The 12,727-nt window shown below is 44.3% G+C and overlaps 1 long non-coding RNA gene across 1 annotated transcript; it reads right to left on the bottom strand.

The window, feature by feature from the left end:
- Nucleotides 1–2,077: 2,077 nt before the first annotated feature.
- Nucleotides 2,078–8,380, bottom strand: LOC309655620. Its single transcript, XR_014260906.1, has 2 exons — nt 2,905–8,380; nt 2,078–2,438 (listed from the first exon to the last, which is right to left on the bottom strand). It is a non-coding gene; the product is annotated as an uncharacterized lncRNA (long non-coding RNA).
- Nucleotides 8,381–12,727: the final 4,347 nt, after the last annotated feature.

Raw genomic sequence — 12,727 nt, 5'->3', positions numbered from 1 at the left:
TGCTGTCAGTGAAATTATCAAAGGCATTTTTCAGCTGGGGCACCAGGAAAACATATGCTTCAATGCCAACTAAAACAATAATGAGGAAATGTTATGATCAGTCTTGACCAGATGACCCTGCCCATTTTAGATTAGTTCTTAATTTCAGCACAAGGGTCATCCTGTGAATTCTTACAATAAGTCACTGCTCACCACTCACATGAAAAAGATGTGACTTATTAGAAAACTCACTGTACTCATTGCAGTTAATGAGATGTGGAAAGCTTTGTAATTTGATTTGCTGGGCCATATGCTGTAAAGGGATACTGCTGATTTCATTCCTCCGTATTTAATTTAAGCAGTATGCAATACCTTCTTCATATAGCTACTTATATAATAAAAATTAACTTGGAGTATAAAAAATACACCATTGTGGGGTTTATTACTTGGTGTGGTTCAGTTTCAAGTGTTTTTCATGGAAACATCTGTAAGTAATGTGTGCGGGTCTAATTTTAAATCCCGCCAAATTTTTTCCATTTAACATTTGGTTTAACTGACAAGCTTGCAGAGGTGGTTTTCAGAGTTGCCGTAACAGATACAGACAGTATTCCCAAGGCTATAGCTCCCCCACCCCCTTTTTTTTTAAAAAGGAAGATAACAGTAACGCAAAACCTGTTTGTTTTTTACCTTTTTTACATGTCAGTGGATACAAACAGCAGTTCAGAATGTAGCCACTTTTATCCCTTCAAGACCCAGCTGCAGTTTAATCTATTACTCCCTAAAAATAGTTACCTTGGTTGTGACTTTTGTTTCAACATCTGTGGGCAAGGACAGCGGGGACGTTCCTTAAGGCTGACTGTGGGAAAGGGACGCTTCAGGACAGGGGCCTGCCTCTGCCCTGGAGAAGTAGGGAGGGAGGAGAGGAGGAGCAGGACTAAAGTCTGAGAAATGGGCCAATGCCTAGCCTCTGGAGAGGCCACCAGAAAAACCATGCTCTTCCTATTTTCCTAACGATTAAAAAAATATCCTCACCTCTTAGGGGGCACCCAGGCCCCCTGGACTATCCAAGGGTCTGATCAGAAGCTGATCTGTAAAACCACAAAACAGAGCCTCTCCTTTCTTCACGAGGTGGGGTTGAGATAAAAAGGAGAAACCCGAGTTAAATCTGAACTTCAGATAAACAACGATTTCAGTATAAATCTGTCCCAAGGCGTCCCATATTTTCGCTGGCTAAATCCGGCATCGCTACCACCGGGGTCAGACGTGTTTGCTGACTGCATTCTATTCACGGGCACAGAAGCTTTATTTCAGGTTGTTTGATTTCGGTGGCTGACGAAATGAGCCAGCTCCACCGGGCAGTTGGGACAGCCGAAGCCATAAATACCCACGTCCGGGCCGGACCCGGCCGCGGGCTCCCTTCCCATCCCGGCTGCACGCAGATGCTGATTCGGCGCCAGGGCAGGCACGAGGCGGGGACCCCCAGAAACATAATTAAACCGTTGCCATGCCTGACTCTCAAATAAAATGCTGTGTGGGAAGAGAAACTTGAGGCGGAAGTAAACAACAAATGGAGAGGTGTGGAGTGAAACCTCAGGGAAACTGTTGGTTTTGCTTCAAGGGAATTGAATTGTGAAACTTGCAGTTGCGAAATTTCACTCAGTTGATTCTGGTGAGAACCGAAGTTTGTTTTAATTGTCAATGAAAGCGCATGCTTGCCTAGGTCCCAGGGATCTAGGTAGGGAACCTGAGAGCGGTGAGAGTGGGAGCCGGTGTGGGTCGGATGACAGGGCCGGCCACTGGGGGTCAGGATAAGCTCGCAGTGTCCCCGCCGCCGGCTGAACTTTCTCGGCAGGAGAGAACAGGCCTGCCCTCCAGAAACCCGAGGCCTGCGGAGAAGTTTGGGAGAGATGCACCTTGGGTGTCCCTGGAGCCGGCCGCCTCCTCCCTGGAGGTTTCCCCGACAGCCCTTATTTGTAAGGCAGATCTCGGCCCGCACACAAGTTGTTCCACTGTCAGGCACTAAATTGCCTTTATGAGAGTCAAGCGGGCTTGAGGATGACAACATTCTGATAACAAAAGAAGTGTGGCCTTGTTGAAGATGTTATGTAAAAGGAAATGATTCCTTTGAATTCAGAAAGAATATTAGAGCAAGGCGGAAAGATCTAAGCCCCGGATTTTCTGCCCTATGACTTGTTTCTTAGAACTTGTTTAAGAAAAAAAAAAAAAAAACAGAGAAAAAAGAAAACAAACAAGCAAACAAAAAAAACCAGAAAGGAAAAACCACCCCAAATGTCCAACCGAGCTTTAATTTTTGTTTGTTGCTGCTGTTTTCTTCAGATCAAGTTTGCCTTCTTGTTAACCCTAGATGAAGCCACAGAAAATTTGATTCCCCTCACTGAGGGATTAACCTCAGAGAAGAGTGAGGGGCTGGAGAAGCCTTGAGAGGCTTGAGATCGAGTCTGAAATGTTGAAAGAAAAAATCTTCAGTGGTTTAAGAGCTTCACTAAGACACTTTAAAAAAAGGATCAAAATTGCCCTTATTAAAGAGCTTCGGAGATCTAAATACAAGTCCCTTTTCTTTTGCCAATAAGGCATCTGATTCAGTCTATGTGTCATTAATGCTTAACAGAAATGCTGGGATTCCTATTCAATGCCCAAACAAGAGTCTTACAGCCTTACAACTCTATGATTTTTTGCAAAGACCAGTCTTTTGTTAAAGCCTCACGTTTCTGTTCCTTTCGGTGATGGTACACTGAATAAAAAACTGGTGCCTTTCTTAGTACCTGAATTAGAGAGGAAAATGGCCCAGATCTTTCAACTGAGCCCAAGTGTTTGGGTGGCAGGGCTGCTTGGATTGGGAATGATGTTTAGAGCTGATCTATTTTGAACATTCATTCATTCACTCAGCATCTACTAAGCACTCACCCGTATCTTGTGCAATGTCTGGTAACAGTCACGGTCTCACCTTCCAGGAGCTTGCTGTCTGGTCAGGAAACCTGTGAGGAGATACAGAGGTTATTCTACTGTACTGGCAAGGCACTCATCTTGTCCTCTCTCTTTCATCTAGAAAATGAGAAAAAACCAGGTTGGTCAACATAGTTTAATAAACAAGCGGTACATCAACAGTAACAACCAAAGTCCAGTTTAATGTGCCAGTGGCAAATATCCATCCTTTCTGGCCAAGTGCTTCCTTTTCCAGGGGTCCATCTTCTCTCCCAGTGACCCAAAGTACCCTTTGAAGCCACGCCCTCTGCCTGCAAACCAGTAGGATCAAATGGGGATGTGGGCAGAAAGCAAACTGAGCACTTGTACTGTCTGACTTTATAACCAGCTGTTGAACGGCTTGACACGGCTTTACTGTGAGAGTGGGGAAACCACCGTTCTTTTCCTTCTGGAATGAGGAGAAGCCAGAAGTTTATTTAATCTTTTCTAGGCAACTTATTTTATTGCATTTTTAATTTCCTCTCGCATTAACATGACCCTTTTCACTGGCTTCCCACGCCTGGTGCTTAATTACTTATCATTAGCAATGTACACGGGGGCCTTGCTGCATATTTATAAATGTGATCATTAGTACATGGAAAGACAAAGACTTCTTTAAGACTGTCATTAGTTATTCTGTTTTCATGGAAATGTTCATTAAGAGAAACTACCCACCTGGTTAAATAATTATAATTAAGAATTGGTAATCTCCTTTGCATTTTTAACTTGCTCTTCCGTCTGTTCGTAAGTAGCTAAACAAGCCATATTTGGCCAGTATTCTAGCCTTCATTTTCATAAGAACTGTCAACAAATACAGACTCTTTGTTATTAACCTATAGGTGATAACTGATTTGCAGTGTGACAGATATAATTTTTTTAATGCAGCAGTTATTTCCAAACCCATTAACCAGCCATGGAATGGTGAGTCAGTGAATGGCATTAAGGATCTGTGGCTGATTTTATTTTCTGGACTTCTGTCAGTGGTGCAAATTGAACTCCAGGCTTCTAACCAAGCTTCGCAAAGGGTCTCCTTTAGCTACTCAACCACAGAGACACCAGGCTGGGTGGCCACTGGCCACAGTTCCCTTGCATACGCCAGGCAAGACAAGTGGCAGTTGGATGGCGTGCGTGTTTGTGTGTCAGCATTCAACTCTTCATAAGTTTTGGAGTAGGGGTAACCACAGCAGTGTTCTAGCTGTGGCCTTGCCAATGCCTAAGCAAATAAGAGTCCGTGAGGAGTCTTCAGATTGCTAGCAAAATGGCCAAGAGGCCCATACGTGGTTACGTGTCAGCTGAGCTGAAACAAATGAGGTGATAGAAACACAAGAAAGGAAGCCCGGTCATGCTGCTGCCCACTACCCTCTGCCCAGACTGGTCCTCGGCGAGCCACCACCCCAGACTGATGAGAATATGCCAGTGATAAACCACAACTGTGGGAAACGCTGGGTGGAGGCATAAATATCATCTGTAAACAATTAGGCAGCCACTGCTCATTCAGTGCCGCTTTGAGAAGCTAAGGAAGTCTGCAATCAGTTATATCTCCAATTACCATAAAAATATATTAGCCATTCATTCATTTATTAATGATTCATCAGTTAACCACACATAATGAGCAAATAATTAGCAGTGCTGTACGGTTGCCAAAATTGAAGAAGTGTTGGCATTTTAAAGATGAAAGGTTGCATTTATGCAAAAGTCTGGTGATGATAAAGTTAATATGGAAGATAATTATAAAAGTGGCTGTCCTATATTACAGGCTGAGGTACTACAAAAGTTGCCTAATTGAACCGAAATAAATATTCTTCCAAAGTCTGTGTGTTGCCACACACAAACTGCTGAATTTCTCTTCAAGATCTCCCTTCAGTAAGGTGCATGGCACAATACAAGTTAATCAAATGCCAGACAGGGAGGCTGTGTTCTTTGTTTGCTTGGTTCAGGGCCTCGTGGAAAACAATAAATTGCATTCATGTCAGCTGAGGCCCATCCCTTTGCTAATTACCGCTTGGTGCTGAAATGACTTCTGTGAAATTGGGAGCATGAGGAAACATACAGCCATACAAGGGAGGCTTTTCAGAGTTTTGCAGTAAATGTGAGATAGGCCTCAGGCACACAGATGTTAAAACACTGAATTCCCCCACAGATTACACTAATGGAAACCCTGTCAGGGTAAGTCAAATCCGGGTCTGTGGTCAAAATCTAATTAAGGTTTCTGTACTTAAAAAGAATATGAATGCCTGGGGGTGGCGATGAATGTATAAGAAACTCACTTGTTTGTAAAATTGTTAGCATGCATAGTAAGTACCGTGGCGCTGTTACCTGCGATGTAACACCTGTTTTCTGAGTCGCTCTTGGCTTTGCTGGATGGATCAGGGCGGGAGGTTTCAGAGGTCATCAAACCCTGCCCAGGGCACAGGGGCCTCCCATCTTTGGGGCCTGGTGCAAGGCCTGATTTGAGGTCACAGATGAAAGTGGATCCTTAGAAGTCACCCTGGAATCCCAGAGGATGCTTTGCTTTGCCACATGAAAACCACCCCAGATGATCCTGCCCAACTGCCTGGCGCCACTGAGGAAATAGTTCTTGCGAAGGGTGTGGGTCCGGCCACGTCTCCCCTCATGGGGAGACAAAGGGTCTTCTGCTTACGGGGTGCGCCCTCCAGCCTGGCGGCCCTGCCTTCCAAACAGCTGCAGCGGGCAGGCGCGGCCCTGCTTCTAACAGAGGAAATGAATTTATAATGTTGCAGTCTCTTCATTTTCACCACTCACGAATTTCCCCTTAAATACTTAAAAACAACACCCGGAGCTGGATATACCTTAAATTTTGAATAAATGAAGCCTTAATCCAGTCTGTTGCTGAGTCTGAGTTGTTATTAAAGAAATAAATTTGAAACAGCAAGTGGTTTGAGAATTTTTGAATTTAATTATTTAAATCTACTTAGGGTAACTCTCACGCGCTATTTCAGTTTCCCACTGAGAACATGAATTCTGAGAAAGGTATCCCACGCAGGGCCCTGGAAATATTAACTTTCATGTACAACTGTGGGCTCAGCCATAGACAGACTGTGCTGCCCTCCTCCCCTGAAACGCAGAAGAAAGAAACTCTGAGATTCTTTTTTTTCCCTGTAAATTTCAGCCAAGTGTTATACGACTTATTTTTCAAAGAATACAGGAAGCCAGGTCCTTTTCTTTTGATTTCTCAGGACTTCTTCATATGCACTGCTTGTGTGTAATCATCTGAAGATCTTTAGAGAGCGGTAGGTTTATACAGTCATTCGCTGAACAAAGTTAGGGAGCAAAAGTTAAAGAAACATGATAACCTGTACTATTGAAATGGCCAGCAACCTAGTTAGTGTGTATTTTGGCCAAGTGAGTGTCCGGGGCCTGATTTTTGACATTTGCGAAAATGGACCTTCTGCTGTGTCCTAAGGGTGATGTCCTAAGGGCTCCTGGGGAGGAGCTCCTGGACCTTTTGGTGCCACTTGGCTCCTGAGGCTTGGAGAGATTCTGTGTTCATGACTGGGCCAGCTGATGCCATTGCCTTCCTTCTGAGAGAAAGGGATACCTCCTGATATTAGCAATCCAGCTTTTTATCCCACATTGGGATAGGGGAGAGGGAGAAGGTGTGCAAGATTTGGGCATAAATGTGTGACTTTATCTTTTTCTCCAGTTCACCAGGGTTTTGGTATGGCACAGGATAGGTTTGCTTTGGACCTTGGGAGGGGGGTTAAATTACCATACACCTGTGAAGAATCTTGCTGGAGTACGGTCTTTCCTCCCACAGTGAGATCCTGAGGCCTGAGTCAGAGAGAAGCCCAGTGTCCGATTTATTTCTATTTTCTGCTGGCCATTTGATAGCTGTCTGGACCTTGTTATTAATCAGAACTGCCAAATCCCACACCCAACCCAGACTAACAAGAGAATATTGACTTGAGTGATTTCTAGATGTAGAATTCTATTTTTCTACTCAATATGAAAATCTGCATAGAAGCCAAAATCTTTAAGAAAAAGGCAAATCTTAGTATGGGGCCCAGCCTTAGCCTTGACCTTGTCCCCAGTAAATGTAAAGGATTGTGAAAATTCACAACGTTCAGAGGATGAGTGAAGTTTTACCATCTAAATGAACAGACAGAAGAGCACTAGACGGGGGCATCTACAGGAAGTAAAGGTCCAGTGATTAGTAATGGCTCAGAAGTCAAGAGTTTCTGGGTTTATGTTTTTAAGAACAGCTTAGACTTATAGCTAATTCTGGGTATTCAATTTTTAAGAAATCTGCACACATTTATGGAAGAACTCCCCCTTTCCAGGTGCAGTGCCGGGCCCTAAGACTTCAGAGAGGATAAACCATGAGAGCTCTTGGGACGCTCTCATTTCTGCTGAGGGGGTGTGGTGGGGCAGGCACTCAGAGAGCATGAATCCAACTCCATGTAGCCAAATTTCTGCGTCATTACAATGCCTGGCATGTAGGAGCCCAATAAAAGTTTGTTGAATGAATGGATCTGTTGAAAGGGGAGTGCCATGTTTCTTGTCTTTCTACTGTGAGTTAGAGAGTTAGTGTTTATAACTCATTTTATGCCCCTACATGCTATATAAGTACAAATTATTAAATATCATCATAATAAACTAGGGTCTTAAACAGCCAATTATATTTTCCTATGAAGTTAGTGACATTCAGATTCTTTTGTTGGGCAGATGGTGTCATATTGCACCTGTTGGAAAAGTAGGCATTTTGGGAAGGGACATTAATTCAGAGCTATTTATAATATAACAAAATACTGGGCTTCTTAATAAATATATTTGTATTGTTTCCCAAGGAAGGAACACAGTTGGCCTAGCTTTAAATTATTATTATTTTCTACAATACTCTAACTCTTTGGATTGGAGCTTCTAAAAGACCATCTTTTCTTAAAGCTCTAGTCTACATTTCTTCTTCATTTCTGATTTTCTCTTTCATTCTTGGGATTGGCTTTTGATTCTAATTTGTTCTCAGCCTTCTCTCTCCTCCACAAGTCTCTGTCCTTTGTGTCTGTCTCTCCTCGTCCCTCTCTCCTCCCGGCCTCCATGCTTCTCCCTCTCCCTCTCCTGCCAAGATGTTTCATTCCTCAGGGATGCTCCTCACACCACAACTGAGCCCACCTGTACTATGATCTGCTGGGGTCTCCAGAGCAAGTGTTTCTGCCTGGATTTCCAAGCTGTCATAACCCACCTGCTCCCGGTCCACCCTGGGCAGGAAGAACTGCAAGAGCCCGGCTGACTTCCTCATCATCCTGCTTGTGCCATGTTTCTTGGGCCTCTGCTCTTGTTCACATCTTATCTGGAAGTTGTCTCCTCCTGTTGTACCTTGTTAAACTTCATGTATCTATTGACCAGATCCTCTTTGAAATTGTTCTTTTTTGTTTCCTTGATCTTCCCCTCTTCTAAACTTCTATTGCCCAGATCCTCTTTGAAATTGTTCTTTTTTGTTTCCTTGATCTTCCCCTCTTCTAAACTTCTATTGCCCACAGTCTAGCAACTCTTCCTGTTCTATCCTGTAGTTTAGTCTTAGCGTCCCATATAAACCCAAAGCTTCTTGTAGCTACAAGAAGCTACAGCATTTATGAGGTACCAGGCTCTGTATTAAGGTACATTACATTATTATTTCATTTAATCTTCATGACAACCCTGCAAGGTAGGCATGATTTTTATTTCCATTTTACAGATCAGGAAACAAAGGCCCAGAGAGCATGACTGACTTACCCAAGATCATACAGTTCATAAGAGGTAGAGCTGGGTTCTGTGGTAGTCACTACACCGTACCACCCAGATCCCTCTTGGAATTGAAAGACTTACCCCTCCAGTTGCTAGGAGTGCTGCTGGCTGATAGCCCTCACCTGTCAGCCCTCTGCTAATTGCCTTTGTGTAAGCAAGTCTCTTCACTCAGTGTCACACCCCTTTGCTGGGGTAGCCTGCATCCGAACACTGGTTTTAAGGGGTATGAAGTTGTGTCCATCTCACCCCAACTTGGGACAACTCCTAAGTACAAACCAGCTTCAGAGCTCTAAGGTTGGCTGAGGCCTTTGCTGTGACTGCATCATAGCTTGACTTCTCCCTTGGCCCAATCCCATTTCCTTCCCTTTGCTTTCTCATTTGCAAATGGTGATTCCCAAGAGTATGCACTAATAAACTTCCTGTACACAAATCTCTGGTTCAAAGTCTGATTCCCAGGGAACCCAACCTAAACAGTTGGTACCAGGAGTGGTCCAAGAAAGGTGATGCTAAGATGGGATTCTGAAGCTTGACCACCTGCCGGCCACTGCTAATGAGGATTCCATTTGTGGGGGTAGGTGGGACAGTGATGGATCCTGGGACAAGGTAGCAGTGGTCCTGGGATGGTGTGCTCATGGAAGGAGATGCACTAGTGGGAGAATGTATCAGCCATTTGAGAAACACAGGGAAATATTAATTATAAGAACAATGGCATTGGATAGCTATTGCTGTGGGCAATCAATGCTTTGGAAAAAAAGAGTAATTAATTAGCAGTTAAAGGCTCTGTGTGAAAACCAGAAGAATTCACTGATTGGCTATAAAGCGAGCCTCATCTCCTGTAGTTAGAGGGCAGAAAAAGTTGAAGATATAAGATTAGCGGAGTTCCAGGGAAGGTTGAATGCTCATCTAGGCAGGTGTGCTATGCGAGGCCAGAGTTCTGATTGGGAAAGAACAGGACCTTGAGATAGGAGATAGTGACATCTGAGTTGATACACTTGAGCATCTCAAGTCTCCAGATTCCCCTGAACCCTCCAGGCCCACAGAAGGGGCCTATTCTTCTCTGTTAAAGGCTAATACTGCTCCTCTCTTGTTTGAAGAAGATGCATAGGCCTCTGCCTTGCAAGACAAATGTGTCTCCCTCTCTTGAAGATCTGCCCCCATGTCCCCTCTCTTCGCAGCCAGACTAATTAATAGGGGAAATCACAACACTGCCAGCTGGGGAAGTACTGAGCTTGCTAGGGGAAGAAAGGTCCTATACCTGGAGGAACCTCAGGATCTAGCCAACGATGCTGCCAGGATTCCGGACACTACTTAAGGGATTGTGTTCTGGGAGTGCTGGATCAAGGTGGGTGGAATATAAAGTTATATAATGGAGTACTTATCAATATTGGAGCACTCTCTTGGGATATAGGACATCTGGCAAGGATCCTGGGGTACTGCTAATATTCTGTTAAGATGGCTCTTGGACACCTGAAGAAAGTAATAGTCTACATAAAGTGAAGTAGAAATGAGTTATCATGATAATCAGTGGGAGAAAGGATAAAAAGGCTCAGAGAAATGGGCATGACAAAGTGGAAATATCACATAAGGTCAGAAATCTCACCAAAATAACTATGTTCACTGGGAGGTCCCAGAGGATAGACTATACACATTTTGAAGAGCAGCTCCTGGTATGCTCTGGGACCCTGCATATTAGTTATCAAATGATTATGAGGCTAGAACTGTCCATTATGAACTATTTTCTGTTAGACCCAACAAGTCATAAGGTTGGGTGGGTGAGACCAGAGGTAATCCATGGCAAAACGGAAAGGGTGCATTTAGGATTGAACATGAGCAGGGCCAGAGGGCACAAGTAAACTGCATGATCAAGTGGCCCAGACCCCATGTCATCATCTGCCACCATTGCACTGCCTCTCCCTCAGTGCACACCTGTGGCTGCATAGGGTCCCTTATGACCAGTTGATAGAGAATGTAAGAAGCTGAGCTTGGTTCATGAATGTGTTGTCCTGGTACGTGGCTGCAAGCTAAAACTGGACTGCTGCTGTACTAAATCCCTACTCAGGGGTGACCTTGAAGTCACTGATCAGTGGAAATTGTCCCTACGAGTGCAGCTTCAAATGTTGTACCTGCTTATCCACTATGTGGGGAAAGAGAATATAGATAAACTCTTGTGCAAAATGGCAAACGGCTTGGCTGAATGGTCAAGAGCTGGAAGGAAGAAGATTGGAAGACAGGGAAGTCTGGGAAGAGGCATTCCTGTGGGAATGGGCAGGAAATATGACGATTTTTGTATAACAGGTTAACATCCACCAGAGAACATCTAACAGAGAAGATAAAATGTCTAGGCAAGCTGACATCAGCCAGCCATTGCCATCGATCACCCCAGGGCTGGCACAATGGATGCATAAATGGAGTAGCCATGGTGGTTGGTTGGAGGCTATGCATGTGTCTACAGCCCGGCTCCCACTCACCAAATTAATATAGCTATTGCTGCTCCCAAAAGTCCAATCTGTCCGTAATAGAGAATGATTCCCAATATGGCATTACCCTTGGAGATCACCAATCAGCCACTTGGTGGTAAGTTAGCTACATTGTTAGAAGGGGCAGCAATTTACTTTGACTTGGAAAAGTGATATCCCAGGGTTTGCCTGTACTGCCTGCAGAGCCTCAGCTTGCACCACCATCTGCATCTGAGGGCTTAGAGTATTTGATCCATTGACAGGGATCCCACATCACATCCGGTCACACCAAGCAACCCACTTTACGGCAAGGGAGGTGCACCAGAGGGCACAGAACCGTGGCATCTACTCATCCTATCTCATATAGCACCACCTAGAAGAAGCTGGTCTCCTGGAGTTATTGAATGGCCTGTTGAAGGTGAAGCTGCAGCACCAGCTTGGGGATGGTATCTGTGAGGATCGGACACTATCCTCTAGGATGCAGTGTACACTCTTAATCAGCGACCATCGTATGAAGTTGTGCCCCAAAAGGAAGAACACATGTGTCCAGGAACCAAGGGGTGAAAGTAGGTGTGGCTCTGCTTTCCATTACTCCCAATAAACCACTTGGGGAATTTATACTTCCCTTTCCCCACAGCTCTGGGCTCTGCAGGCTTAGACATCTTGGTTTCCAAAGGGAGAATGCTTCCATCAGGGGACACAGTAAGAGTCCCATTGAACTCTAAGCTATGGCTACTGGCTAGGCACTTTGGATTTCATGTGCAAGAGACCACCATCTCAGGGCAGGATTTGACCCTGACCAAGAAGAGGTAGGGGTGTACTTACACAACGGGGGCAGGGGGACCTATGTTTACAACCCAAGTGAACCACTCGGGCATCTTTAGGTATTCTCTTACCCAATTTTGTTGATAAATGGACGTGGCCTGAGAAGAGAAGATCCTTCGAGGATGAGGGTCTGGGTCACTCACCAGGTAAGCCATCCAGACCAGTAGAGGTGCTACCTGAGGATAAAGGGAATCTAAAATGGTCATTAAAAGAGGGAGATAATGATATCAGTTACAATCTTGAATCTGACTGCAGATGTAGTTTGCTCCAGCTACAGTAGTAGGGGCTGGGCTGGTGGGGTAGATACTGCTACTCTTAAGGGCTCAGTTTCTTTGTCTTTCAGGCTGCCTGAGTGTTTAGCTCAAAATTAGTGCTTCCATTTCTTATTTGCCAGGTTGAGCTTTTGGATGGCATTTACCATCTCTTCATAGCCTTTTCATATTATTCAAAGCCTATTATTCATCCACTGAACATTTATTACATTTCTGCTTTGGCTTTGTTCTTCATATAGGGGATAAGAAAATGAATAAGAAAAATAAGACATAGCTCTTGCCCTTAAGAAACTCACAGTCAAGTGGAGGAAAAAGATACCTAACCAAACTATTATAGATACTACAGTAAATGGAGCGGTAGAGATGAGCATAGAGGAAAAATGTCTTACCCAATTTGGTGATCGGAGAGGAAGGTCAGTAATGCAAAGTTTCCAGGAGGAGTTGATGCTTGAGCTTAGTCTTATAAAATAA

Source organism: Balaenoptera physalus (genome assembly GCF_965194825.1).
Source record: "Balaenoptera physalus genome assembly, chromosome: 1".
NCBI lineage: Eukaryota > Metazoa > Chordata > Mammalia > Artiodactyla > Balaenopteridae > Balaenoptera > Balaenoptera physalus.
This window is presented reverse-complemented; position numbering and strand designations above follow the sequence as displayed.